This window comes from Cavia porcellus, unplaced genomic scaffold, assembly GCF_034190915.1.
Source record: "Cavia porcellus strain 051 isolate PalLab524CR breed Dunkin Hartley unplaced genomic scaffold, mCavPor4.1 scaffold_9, whole genome shotgun sequence".
NCBI classification, from domain to species: domain Eukaryota; kingdom Metazoa; phylum Chordata; class Mammalia; order Rodentia; family Caviidae; genus Cavia; species Cavia porcellus.
The window spans coordinates 76,466,618-76,480,688 of record NW_026947492.1 but is presented as its reverse complement, the minus strand read 5'-3'; the positions used below and the strand labels follow the sequence as shown (position 1 = coordinate 76,480,688).

At 49.3% G+C, this 14,071-nt stretch overlaps 2 long non-coding RNA genes across 2 annotated transcripts in view; one reads left to right on the top strand and one right to left on the bottom strand.

The window, feature by feature from the left end:
* LOC106026408 (uncharacterized) overlaps window positions 1-6,558 on the bottom strand; it is a 38,126-nt gene extending 31,568 nt beyond the window's left edge. The window contains exon 1 of the long non-coding RNA XR_010049888.1: window positions 5,528-6,558. This is a non-coding gene — a long non-coding RNA (uncharacterized LOC106026408). The remainder of the gene's footprint in view (window positions 1-5,527) is intronic.
* Window positions 6,559-7,353: 795 nt separating this feature from the next.
* Window positions 7,354-13,723, top strand: LOC134477725 (uncharacterized). Its single transcript, XR_010049887.1, has 2 exons — window positions 7,354-8,184; window positions 10,897-13,723. It is a non-coding gene; the product is annotated as an uncharacterized LOC134477725 (long non-coding RNA).
* The last annotated feature ends 348 nt before the right edge of the window (window positions 13,724-14,071 follow it).

Sequence of the window (14,071 nt, the reverse complement as noted above, 5' to 3'; positions counted from 1 at the left end):
ATGCTCATAGATTCTGTTGGTTTTCCTCTTGTCAATCTGTCTTTTGTGAGAGGTGTGATTTGACCTAAGAAGTTGTAACGATTGAAAAAAACATTATTTTTCTTCCACCTACGTGGGCATGCAAAAAAAAAAAAAGAAGAAGAAGAAGAAGGAAGTAGTACAAAGTCTAGCTTTTGATGAAGCAAGTTGGAATTCCACAGAAAAAATGCACAAAGAATCAGTGTTGTGAGTGCAAGCTTGGTTCCTTGCTAAAAGAATAATCTTAAGTGAACCCTAAACTGAGTTTGCAATCTGTAAAATAGGGAAGGTAACAATAGCTTTGTTTTGAGCAGTTCCCAGTCAAATTTTGGCAAAGGGATTATCATAGAAAATGTTGTGGGAATGTAGAAAATCATCCAAGAAAAGCAGGAGTTTGGGGGAAGTGGGCGCTGTCCAGAGCCTTGAAAGACCATCAATATTTGGAGAGTGAGGAGACCCCTTCTACAGATGCTGACTCCTCCGGGGGAGGAACAGGGGTTCTAAAGCCACTTTTAGTTTTCAACTCCTTTCCTGAACTATGAGGCTTAGCCCAAACCATAGATGTTTTCAGCCCCTGCAATCATTGCTTGGGACGAAGTTACAGACCCACCTCACTTACTGCTTATGCCAAACACAGAAAGAAGGAAAGACTAAACTTCGGAATATTTTATCTGAGAGGCAGGGCAGTGGCTACTTCACAGGGTGTTTGAGAGGACTGAATGAAATAACCAGTGTGAGCGTCTCACTGGCAGTAGGGAGTCCGCGGATACCAGGTTCTACTTCTGTTACCACACTTTCATACAGCCTCCTCTGCAGCCGGCTCTGCAGTGTCGCTAAACTCGCTTCATCTGCCTGACCCATCCACCTCTGGCCCTGGGTGGAAGAACACGTCCCTGATTAAAGGTTACATCCTGTGAGGACGTCTGTGCGGGCTGGTCCACAATAGACCCGGAGACAATGCTTTCCTGTTCAGAGCAGCCACCCACAGCGATGACAAAAGCCATCAATGGGCCAGGGTCAAAGATCAACCGTCCCTCTGCCACTCCATTCTTCCTTTGGCTGTCAGCGGAGCTCACAGAAGTTCAGTCTCAGGCCTGAAATGTAGTGGAAGCTCATTCTCCCCACCTGCACCATGGGCACTGGTGAACAAATTCTTAAGGCCAAGCTGCGCCCCCTCAGGCTTCTGCAAGGTGCGTTTGCAGCCCTTCGGTGCTGTGGGAACATGGGGCAGCCACCAGCCAGGTGGGGGACATCAGTGGAAGTGGGTGACTCATGCCCAGGGCTGGAGATTAGCAGGAGGAGACAGAGCAGCAGCCAGAGAGGCATCTCCACTGGACACCAAGGAGGCCTCCAGTGCAGTAAAGCTGGGAAACGTGACCAGAGTTGTCTCTGGCTCAGGGACCACAGGAGCCTCATCTCCCCGGAAACCAGAGCAATGGCTGATGCCATCCTCTGCTCCCTGGGCCACGTGCCTCGCATCCATCAGGGGTGGCTAGCTGGAGTCCTCACTTCCTGGTATGGTTTTTCCGTTGGCGCCATTCCCTGCTGGGACACTGGCCGGATCCAGAAAGTGTGCAAGCCCTGCTTTGCATTCTCTGTACCCATACATCCCAGCCCGCCCAGTGGCTGCACCAATTTGCAGCACAGTCTACACCGTCTTGCAAGTACCATGTAGCAGCCGTCCTGACTGCCTCGGAAGCCTCTTTGTAGGTTCCATGTGCTAAGCCAACCGCGAAGATGGTCAACATGGGGGATCAGGGTCACCTCTAAAAGCGGTGAGCATGGAGAAAGGGCAGGAAGAGACCTCAGCCAAAGCAAAGGTATGGCCAGCTTGGGCTGGGCCACATTGTTCAGTGCCTCTTCCAGGTGAGCCTGGTCTCTCCTGCTCTCAGGGGACTGGTTAGTTGGCCTCATGGGAACTCCTGTGTCGAGCACCAACTGCATCCAAGCAAATTTCTCTACCCTTCAAGGCCTGGCTGTGAGGCCAGCGCCCCAGGAACCCCTGCTCTCTCTCTCTCTCTGTTGCCCATCCCCAGCTCTGGGCTGGCACGGCCTTTGCTAGACTCTCTGTACTAAGTCCTGTGCAGTGTGATCCTGGGTGCTTCTCACCAGTCCCACTTGACACCAGAGCCCAGTAGGGTGATGCTTCTGTGTCTGAGTCCTGAACCTGGTATCCGCGGCCTCCCTACTGCCAGTGAGACACTCACACTGGTTATTTCATTCAGTCCTCTCAAACACCCCGTGAAGTAGCCACTGCCCTGCCTCTCAGATAAAATCTGCGAGCCCTGCCAACACCCGCCGCCCAGCGCCATCAAGCCACACTTCGTGGGGCCTCTCGGTGGGAACTAGACCAAGGCTGAAGAGGAGCCCTCTTCTCAACACTGGCTCTGGGAGCTGCTTGGGTGATGGGGAAGACACACTGCTCTCCTCGTCCTTCCTCTGCTCAGAGCATCCTTGCCTGACAGGAAAGGGTGCTTGGGGTTTTGTTTGTTTCCATGTTTGACAATGTGAGTCTTATATTTTCCTCAGTCTGTTTCTTCAAGTACAGCCCTACTTCGGGCCGGCAGAGCGCCAGGACTAGGTGCGAACTAAACCCCTGATGGCTTTGGCCTCCCCTTTCCAGACTCCAAGTTCCTTATGCCTCCCCTTCCTCTTGGACCCTCGACTGCCTCCCTCTGTACACAGTGAGGGTGGAAATAGCAGGAATTCTGCAAGCTGAATGCCTCTGGTGTTTAGTGTCTCTGGTCCATGCCTCATGCCTTTACACCTCCAGAGGCAACGTCCATGGATACACAAGGGCCCGGACCTAGCAACAGGTGCCTGGGTGGAAGGAAGGAAGAAAGGAAGAAAGGATGGATGGATGGAGGGACACTGATCTTAAAAATAACAAAGAGAAAAGGTTATTCCAAGAAGAAAGAAAGAAATAGACCATCATTCTTTGGCTTCTGGCACTAATGTACGAAACTAGAACATGCTTGAAGTATATTTCTGCTCATTCCAGAGGGCAGAACTGAGAGATGTGAAGAGCCTATAGAATGCCCATCAGATTGCCGGTGGCCACAAAGAGCTCCTAAGCAAAGCCACCTAGACAGTAATGACGGCAACAGTAAACACCATTCACTGTCTCTTGCATGGATCTAACACCATGCTGAGTTCCTCCATGCCGTTTCCTGCAGCCCTCCCAATGACCCTACAGTGTAGCTGCTACTTTTATCCTTGTCAAAATATTACCCCGTGAGACAGATGCCAGGGAAACTGCTCAAGCTCTCAAGATGTCAATGCCAAACCAGTGGTCAAATGCCACAGCCTAAGTCATGACCTCTGTGACAGACATCTCTAACGTGGCCTTGTCAGAAGCAGCTGGAAGCTCCGACCCTGTCTGCAAGGCTGTCTTTTTACAAAAGTTATGGAAAATTTTGTACTACAGTGTATTCCACTTCCTGTGCATCTATCTATGGGCATCTGATGAAGGAACTGATGAGAACACATTTACATACAACTTAGAACACTGGGAGACACCTTAGCAAGGGAAAATTCTAAACATTTCCTGTAGAGTTTTGCTGCTTTGTCCACTGGTGGTCCATAAATGTTAATTTCACAGAATGCCTTCGATTTAGATGTGCAGCCCGGCATTTCTGGATGGCTTCCTTAGGACGCAATTGCTTCTGGTGGTGATTTGAAGCCCAAGGCCAGAGTCATCATCATAACCGAGATTGGAATTCCTGGGAATGCAGGGGGAGGCACAGCTTTGAGACGCACGCTGTAGAGATGGCTTTGCTTTTAGCTCAGAGATCAATGCATGCATTTTTCTTCCTTAGAAATTCATCTGTGTTCACTCAGCAGCTGGTTTTTGCAAGTGCCTGGCTGTACACCTCACCGGTGAGGAAGATGGTCTATTTGTCCATCTTGGCTGAGTTCACAGTCTGGAGGGTGACAGGCTCCACATAGTGATCTATGAACCCATGTAACACAGGAGCCTGAGAGAGACAACGAGCTGTGAAAACCCAAGGAGGGGCAACCTGCCTGGGTTTAAAGTCAAGAAAGACTATAAGTATCTCAGATCTTCAGAATAACTTTTTGAAAAGCTGGACTTTTATTAAATGAAAATGATAAATATCATTGCACAAAGCACATAGCTATTACAGTGATTTTTATCAAATCTGAAAGGTGGCAGAAGGTTAAAAACATACTGTTAGCCAAATAGAGAGACTCCAGCAAAGCAAAATTATTCAGAAGACTTGCTAAAGAGCACGAAGGCCGGGGCCATTATAATAGGTACAAAGAGCACTATGACAGGTTGGCAGTGGAAGATGGAGACTCGGTCTAACTCCAGTGCAAGGAGAGAGGGGGACTGGTGGCCAGGAAGCAGGGTGGGACAGGGGGTGGACAGTTAAGAAGGACCATCAGCCCCAGGCCAGCGGTCTGGCTATGCCGCCCTCACAGGTCTTGCTCAGGGAGCCCAGCACGAGCAGGCAGGGCGTGGTGGATGGCAGAGAAAGAACTGCTTAGATACCGCAGCTGATCCCACATGGAGAACAGCTAGGCTGACTTAGCAGGGTTGAACCCAGACATCTGAAGGTTGAAAAAGTGCCCAGAGGAGCCTGAGTTTGTTCAAGGAGAGAATCGTTGCAACTTGACATGAACAGATGTGCACCCCTGGGGTGGGGATTGTCCTGGGTGCATTCCCCTCCTCACCCAAACTGCTTCCATTCCTTGAACCCCTAAATTCCAGCCATCAGAGAAGGCCTGCTGGGGTGTGAAGGTCCCTCCGAAGCTCACGTTGGAGTCTCAGTGCTGTGTAACCATGTTGGGAGGAGGCTTCGGAGGCTCCAGCCTCACGTCAGCTGAAGTTAGACTAAGATAACAACTGGAGAGGACGAGGGATTTACTCTGGATCACGGGTTCTGAGGGTGCAGTGCATGATGCTGGCCATGTTGCTTTGGGCTTCAGTGACACTGGGCAGCATGGCAGCAGGAGTATGCAGGGAGGCTGCTCCCCTTATGGTGGCCAGCACACAGAGAGATGGGAAGTGCCGAGGTCCCCGTGTCCCTCCCCTTCAAGAGCCTACATCAACAGCCTCCCTTCCTGCCTGCAGGCCCCTCCACCCTGCCCAGCAGCACCCCCAGCTGACATCCATGTTCAATGCGTGGCCTTTGTGAAACTTTTGAGAACCAAGCAGTAGCAGCCTGGACAGTGGCCCTGGGCCTCTTGTTGGCTTCCTTGTACTCTCGTGCACTCTCTCGCACTTTCCTTCTACCACACAAAGCAGCAAAAAGGCCTTTTCCAGATGCAGGCACCTTGGCAGCAGACTTCCCAGCCCCCAGCCCTGTGAGCCCCGGCATCTCTGCTCATCAGAAAGTCCCACTACGGCCACACAGCACACTGAGACAAAGGGCCTCGCTGGGTTTCTACATGTGGCCCAAATGACCACAGAGAGCCTGTTAATTTTTTAATTTAATCCTCTTTGTATTGCATTTTCTGCCGATTCTGTCTTTTCATCCCACCTTACCTCTCTTGGAGCTATCTGCCGGGGTGTCGCAGTGGCAGCCTCCACCCTCATAGGCAATTTCAGGCCAGGATTCTCAGCCGGCGTGGTGGGATTCTATTAGAACAGCTCTTATCTAATAGAGAAACAGTTCCTTCACCACAGAACTGTCCAGTTCACCAATGCTGAGTGTTTTGATACTATTACAACCATCTAGTTCAATGCAATTCAAAACCTATTTTTAAAACCCTGTATTGGATTTGTCTCTACCTCATACACCCAGCTTTCTGTGTGTTGAGATGCCACCTAGTGGGCTCCACTGCACATAGAACAGTTAAGCTAAGCCCTGATGGTTTTCAATATAGCGTTTCTTGCCTACGAGGTGAGAGGTTCGACAAATCTTTTTAGCCAGTGAAACCTCTGATTTGAATTGTTGATTTAGTCAACATATGGCTAACTCAAAAGAGGCCAAAATTTGAAATTTCCCTTAGATATTACATGAGGGAAGATTTAACAGGAAAGCATCAGAAAATACACCAAAGGGATTGGTTTTGAGTTATCAGTGATAGTGGAAAGAAAAATTGATTATGAGACCCTTTTATCTATGGAAGTAGGACCTGAAGCAAAGTGGAAGCCCAGATTTCAGGATTCCAGGCATAGATGGCAGGCAGTTTTAAGGATTCCCTGTTTCACAGCCTGGATGCACCTGGATGCACCTTCAGGTGTGATAGAAACTGATGTTCATAGACGGCTCTCTGACTGCCCACCATGAGGCATGCAGAAGCTGAGGGCTGAGATACATACATGAGAGAAACTGAGAGAACCCTGGCCCCAGAGCACAAAGGTCAGAACTCTCTGGATTTTGCCTCTTAATTTTACACTTGGACTCAGGTCACTGATTCACTCCTGTTTTCCCAGGCACAATCCTAACAGAACTGACCACTGTTCTGTTACTGACAGCCAAGGAGAGCCATGCCATGGTGACTGGGACATATGGACTTCCAGGATTCCAGGATTCCAGGATAGTTAGTTGGGAGACTTACTCCACCTGTGGAAACAGAGTTAGTGAAATGGTGCACTATTTGAAAGAACTCTGGAGAGGTTGCTGTCACGTGGCTCCAGGAAAATCCCTTGCACTCACCTGTGGCTGGCTTGGGAGTTGGCCGTCATCCCCTGAAGTACTGGAATCAGGTCCCACAAGGCCAGAATTCAAGCCAGTGAGGAGGGCTTGGAAAAAATGGGAGGAGGCAAAGTCCAGCAACATGGAGATGCGGCCCATCCCCTAATGCAGATTTCCCCAGTGCTGAGTGAAGATGGGCAGAGGCAGAGGACCGGCCGAGCTTCTGTCTGCCTCTGGCTGCGGGCCCTTTCAGCTGCACCAGTGGCTGCCCTCAGCGCTCCTTTAGTTGCCCGACAGTCCCCAGCAAACTACTAAGCCAACGGCCATCTGAAGAGCAACCTGACGCTTGCACAGAGTTCATAATGAAGGTTCAGGTGCGCTACTCCCTGCTCCCACCCAAACTACTTTTGCTGTATTTTTAATTCCTAGAATTCACCAGTAAAAATTCTATCAAGAATACTTCACGCAACAGAACTGTCTGTAGGGTCAGTCCTGGCACCACACAGGAGTAGCCAGCTTGTCATAGACAAGGTTAATCTTGATTGTCAACTAACAATGAGAAACGCCTCGGAAGTCAATCAAACACACTTCCAGGGTGGGGCTGTGAGGGCGAGCCCAGAGATGATTGGCATGTGGGGCAACAAACCAATGGGCAAAACCCTCCCTGAATGTGGGTGGTACCATCCAATAGGGTGCAGGCCCAGAAGGAACAAAAAAGAAGAAAGAGGAAGCCTGCCTCACAGCCAAGCTGACTCTCTTCCTCTGTTCCGCAGACACCATGAGACTGTCGCCGTGCCCTCCCAGCCACCGTGCTCCGCCTGGTCACACCCAGGAGCAGGGAAGCCACGTGACCTCCGAAACTGTGCGCCTAAAGAAACTTGCTCAGTTAAATTACCCTTCTCTAGTGTTCTACAGGAACAGAAGGCTTTGATATGTCAACAGGAATGGCAGAGACAAAGAAGGAAAGGGAAGGGGCGGAGAAAGTGGAGAAGAGAGACTAACACAGTTTTCATCTACACTGCTGCACTGAGAAGTGTAGGGAGGTGGCTATCATGTAAGTCCTGGTTTTAGGGACACGGGCTTTAAACCCCATCACTACCATTTATAAGAGGTCGGAATTTGGGGTGAGTGAGTAAACCTCCCAGAAGAAGCTCGGTCTTCTCATCGGTAACAGAAGATAACAGCAGAATCTCTGAATGCATTGAACTAAGGATCAAACTAACTATCGTGATCAGTGCTTATCAGGATGCCTGGCATACTGTGAACCTCTGGTCTAGTCGTGGTTATTTTGTGAGTGTTAGTCATCAGCCTAATGAGCTTTGTTTGGGTGGGGTTTAGCTACTACATTTGTTTCTGGAGAATATATAAGAGAGATGCAGTAACAAAAATAAGAGAAAATGCAAGGTGTTTCTACCAGATATAGCCTGAAATTATGCTGCCTGAGGACTGAGAAAGCTACAGCTGTGGAGGAGTGACTTACTGGCCTTCACATACTGACCGGAAGAAGAGTGAGGCTTATTCTCTGGACCTGGTGTGGGACTGAGCAGCATGCGTATTTCAGGTCAGTGTGAAGAGAAATTTCCCTCAAAGCTGTCAGGAAGTAAAAGGGCAGTCCGGGAGGGTGGTCCCAGGTTTTCAGTTCATGGAGATCCTCAAATCTGAGAGCCCCGTTGTCTTGGATGTTATATGGAGGGGGCATTTCACACATTAGCTGAATATCAGGATTAGGTGATGGTTCAAGCCCTTCAAATCCAAACGTTCTCTGCATCTGGGAGAAAAGAGGAAGATGAAAAAGACAGACTAAAGAGAAGAAATAAAAAAAGATAGTCTTTCTTTTGGTGGTGTGATTTTGACCAAGGGCCACCACTGGTCCGTAAAACACCTTTGAGCAAGTTGGAAAATAGCATGCCCTGGGCTGGCTTGGAACCATGCTTCAGGGCTTAGTAAACTTAGTAAACTGGAGGAATTTTTGTGAAATTATGAGCAGAGTATTCTGGGAAAAGACAAGAAGACTGGAATAAAGATAGCCCCTACTCGCCTTCTTACCAAGCCGTCCTGTATAGTGGGAAACCGAAATGACCAGATGTAGCCTCTCTGGTGTCAATGTTTCTTGCGCGCGCATGTGCGCCTCTGTGTGTGTGTGTGTGTGTGTGTGTGTGTGTGTGTGTGTGTGTGTGAGATCTCCTCTCAGCGCTGGCATCTGCTCACCTCCCTGCCTGACAAATCTTGGAAAAGGAGAGGTTGGAAATGAAATCTGGACTCCACTTTCCACCTCACACTCACTCAGGAGAGTCTAACGGCAGCCTCCGGGTCTTTTTAGCTCGTAGAAATGGGAATAGGACAGAAGCAATGTGGCCCTGGTCCCAGGAACATGCAGTCTGAAAGAAAATGAAAATTCTGTGAAAGCGTTAGAAAAGGCTGGGTCAGTAGTGAAGGACAGCATGGGTTTTGGCTACCGGCACACACTTTCCCCTGTGTGTGGTCGAAGTGGGGAGTAATTTCAGGAGCTTTTCCTCAGGTCTTTCCCCTCCCTGTCCTCCAGCTCACCGAGGGCTTGGAGTGTGACCTCAGGCTGGCTAGAAGGGAGCGATCTCCTGTTGTGAGACTTCAGATGCGGGGCTGGTGACTGAGGACCAAAGGGAATGCTGGGAAACCCTTTGCCTGCTGTCTGGCCTGGAGATCAGAGGCTTCTGTGTCTCCTCTTTTCCTTCCTGTTTTCTTCTTGGACTTCCTGTCTATACCCAAGGCTCACCTTCTGGAATCCTTTAATTCTTTGAGGCCCCTGTTATCTTTCATGGGATCTTCACAAGTTGTATGCTGTTTGCTTGGAACCCAGAACTCTAACAGAAATACCAATACTAAAATTGAAAATGATAGACACATTTAAGTGGCTTAAAATCATCACATAAAATTCTATCAGGCAGGATCATATTGCATCTCGTGGCCAAACCTGCATTTGCAGAATACCCAAAACTATTATGTCAGCTTGACTTTATTTAAGAATTCCCTGAATTTTAGCCTTAATCCCTTTATGTACTTTACCTCATTTAATTCTCACAATTCAAAATAAATACTAATTGTGTGCTCATTTTATAGATCAGGAAACTGAGGCTGAGAGTAATTTTCTCAAAATTAACTTAGGAAACAGCAGAGCCAATATTTAAAACCAACCCTGGGTCACTCCACCTGGTCGGTGGTCATCTCTCCCCTGCTCTTCTGTCTCCTATTCTGCCTTACTGACCTACCCTTGTGAACACTTGTTGCAATGATTCTTCAAGTAATAAGCCATGATAGATTAAATAATGAGGCACTGAAGTGAAAAGCACATCTTTACAAACCATGAGAAAAACTGACCTCACTTGCAGAGTAGCCGTGTTTGCGTTCACCTTGCTGTGTAACTCTTAGGACCCCGTACTTCCCAGTTTGGCCTCCGTCACACATGACGCCCCTGCTGCATCTTTCTGCTTGTTAAATGTCTATGGACTAAGTTCTCCGCGCGCCCGAGAGTACATTACTTAACCTGTACATACCTCATCTGTCATCAACACCAAATGGCCCGAGGGATTTTTCATTTCCACTCCATGTTCCAAATTCCTTCTAGCATTTACCTCCCACATCTGGAATCAATCCTAACCGGGAGCAAAACGCTGAGCGGTTGGTCAGGTTCGTCCCAAGGCAGCCTTTCTGTCTCCGGAGGAGAGAGAAGAGCAGGTCACGAGTGATCCAGCCACCCTCCTCTCAGGGCAGCAGGCACAGAGGCAGCCTTGGGCTTGCATACCCCTTTTTTCTTTACTAAGTAAAATATTTAACTTAACATATTCCATCACTGTAGCCTAAAAGCCACACTTCTCAAAACTGGGTCTAGTTGTGTGGCGAATTTGTGAGGATTCCTCCACGCAGAGCCCAGCTTCACGTCTCTCAGTGGATTCTTGTCTTGGCAAATGTGTAACTTGTGTCTGCCATGGCCATGGCTGCTTCTCTCAGATGCCCACAGTCCCCAGCGAAGAGACAGGACCGACCCAGTTTCCCATGACAACAAACGACTGCAAATGTGGTTCAGACATTTGCTTCTCCATTGTTTGGAGTTTTCTTTTGGCTTTGTGTTTGTTTTCCTATCTTAATATGAGGGCCGGCTTCATAGACACCTAGACTTACTTTCTAGGGCCCAAGCTTGAGATTCTGGGGGGAAATGATGGTTCATTTAGACTTTTTTCTCTTCGGTAGAGAGGGGTGGAATACGAATACTGAACTCTACATTTGTTTCTTTAACAAGGCCCAGATTCTTAGGAATGTGTCCATGAAGAAACATGCCCCCAAAAGCCAAGGAAAGCTGCCGGAAGAGATGTAGGATGCTAAAACCATCGTCACTACGTACTCTGGAAAGTTTCAAGATACAAAGAGGGGAAAAACGGGTTCGGGATGTAAAGGAGTGAACCGGGGCCTCTCATCCTGTGCTCTTCAGTATCAGCTACTGAATCGCAGCGGCAGCTGGGACACAGTGGGCCGCAAAGTTCAGGCCTCTTCTTCCTGCTAAGTCTTCCAGGGTCCCCAATGGGTGCGGTGCACGGGAGCAGCCAGGCTGCGCTTACGTGCACAGCTGGCTGTGAACCCTGAGAATGTGAACCCAGCTTCTCTGGAACCAAGGCATAGAAGCTGTGCAAACAGCAAGATCTTTCAGGAGGAAACCACACAATTCCGCAAATGCACGCATCCTCCGGATTGGACTGTGTGACTCCACCCCAGGATTCTCAAGAGAAACCACCCTGCTGTGTGCACCTGGCTGGGAAACTGGGCAAGCTTCTCCCTGGCTGTGCCCAGGTCCCTGACCCGCAAGTCCTAGTTGTGACTGTAACAAGCAGTGAGGAGCAGTGAGGGCAGGTAAGGAGACGGCTGCTGGGGTCCGCCACGGGGAGGCCGCATTGTAAGGCCTTTGTCTGTGGACTTAATTGAAACCAAATGTTTTGGGGGCCTGGAGGCTGTGGGAACAGGAGGAATATAAGCTGTACATTCCTCAAGTTCAAGCAGAGAGCAGAGAGACCCCAGAAGCTCAGTGGCAGGGAAAAAGTTGACTTTCCAGAGTTTAATCAGAGGAACGAGAGGACACATGTACTCTGCATTTGTATCCACCTTCTTTTAGCATCCCTGCACCTCTGTGGACTTCATTTTCTTCTGCATAAATGAAGGTTCAGCTGCGGATGCTAAACTGACTTCCCAATAGCAAGTGCTTGGCATATAATAGCTGATCAACAAATCCTTCTGGGTAAATAAGTGGATGGTGTTTAGCAGCATGGGCGTTTAATGCCCATTTCTGCCCCTTCTTAGCCACGAGACTTGAGGCACTTTGCTCAACATCAGTGCCTCAGTTTCTCCATATCAAATGACTTTAATAATAGCTAGCAGGCTGAACAGCCCAATGCACCTGCAGGCCATCTGGTGGCTTGCAAGGCCGTTCCCTGGCTGCTCCCAGCTGACCCCAGCAGCTGGGGTCCTCACACCTTCTGGGCAGCCCTCCTCTCTGCCACCCCCAGGGGTGGGGAGAGAAGACAGTGGGATGGCAGTGAAGAAGCAGCACGAGAAGTACAAACTCAGTAGCACTTCGGAACATGAGATAACGGAAATGAGGAAAAAGGCTTATGCTGAGCCTAGATAGGTGACAGTGGCCCGGACCAGACGCTGGAGGTGCACTGCTGGAGGCGCCTGGCCACAGCCCAGGTTACAGGCTGCACCTCAGGCTGAGAAGTGCCCAGACTGCGCATGCGCTCTTCAGCAGGCTCACTGCTGGTGCTGGGGCGTCCGCGGAGCTGGAGCTGGCACCCTGAGTCAGACCGCAGCGAGGCTGGGAGGAAGGGGCTACTACAGTGCCTGAGAGACCCGGACAGCCAGCGTGGGCTCTGACCTCAAAATCACCTCGCCACGGTCACAGCCATCTGCAGAACGACTGTTTCCTTTATCGACCTCCGAGAATTTATTCTGCCCCTTAAAAATTTTTTTGATACTGGGGATCGCATAAAATTTAAATTTTTCAAACTTTAATTCAATTTTTTTAGCCTTGTTACTTTTGCTCTATTTTCCCTAATAGGTCCGCAGTGGCAGTACGTGAGGCTTCCATGGCTTGTGCAGAGTGGGGTGTGGACACCACAAGTCTTCGCTGATGTCTTATCCCCTTCTGGCCTCTCTGTTTCCCCTGCGCCCATCTAGTGGTCCTCTGCCCCTCTGAGAAAGATCTGTCTCCCTAGGCCCTATCACTTGTCTTTTAATGGTTCTTTATCTTTCGGGCTTCTCGTACAGAGTACGCCATGCATGTTTAAGGCTGAGCGCTCGGTTTATTTCATCCTGGTCTCCTCCAGTTGACTCGGGTTATCCCCTTCAGGGCACAGTCGTGCTCCGCTGTTCTCTCTGTACCTTCACCTGCTGATGGACACACAGCTGCTCCGGGGAGTCGGCCCTTAGGAGCTGTGCTGCAAAGGGCTCAGCCGCTTCCTCACATGCAGTTCCTGATAACTGTGTGATGTGAATATCCATGTGCCTACTTTCTACACCTTCCCTCGGGTGTTTTCTCCTTACTGGAGGCTACTTCCAGTTGTTGCTTATCTGTTTACCAGTTTCTCTGTGTGCAATGTGGGCCTTCACTAGCACAGTGTGTTTCATGAGAGCTAAGGCTCCGCCTGGCCCAGGCCCAGTCCCAGCACCCAGAGGGGCGCTAGCAACCTCAGGAGTTCCAGAACTGCATGTTTCTTGGGTAAAAGATGCCCACTTCCTGTGGGCTGGGGTAGTCCTTGAGTCTCAGATTCTGAGAAAACCACACTCCTATGAACATTACCAGCACCCTTCAAAATATTTTTTGCTTTTGGTGACAGCTCCCACTTTTCCCTTCCCTGTACAATCAGAGGACCACTTCTCCCAGTGTCATGTTTCCTCCTATCCATAGGGAGTTCTGAGAAGTCTTAGGTCATGGCCACAAGTAGAAGAGAAGCGTCACCCTGTAATGCCTTGAGACCTGCGATGGGGGACAGACCCCTCGGCTTGTGGCTGGACATTCTCCACCTTCTTTTTCAGCATTAATACTTTTATCAAATAAAATGCCTCCTTATGAATTCCAAGTCTGTGATCCCTCTTCCCTACTACAATAATACAGTGATATTTGTTTCTTTTGTATCTGCATGAGATCTGTGCAAGACAGAATATGCCACCCCAAAATAGACCTCTTATGGCTTCTATCTAGATGACCCCCCACCACAGTTTATCTTTTTATGTGGAGCTTTGGGGGATGACTGGGTCATGGTGTGTGATATTGGACCAATCCACTGATTGGGTTAGCATGGTTCTGGGTGTGGGTGATGTATATACTGAAGAGGAAAAACCCACTTGGTGTAGATAGCACCAACCAATAGGATTGTAGCCTGGATGGGATCACAAGAGAAAGAAGAAGGAAGTCTGCTGTTTCCCGC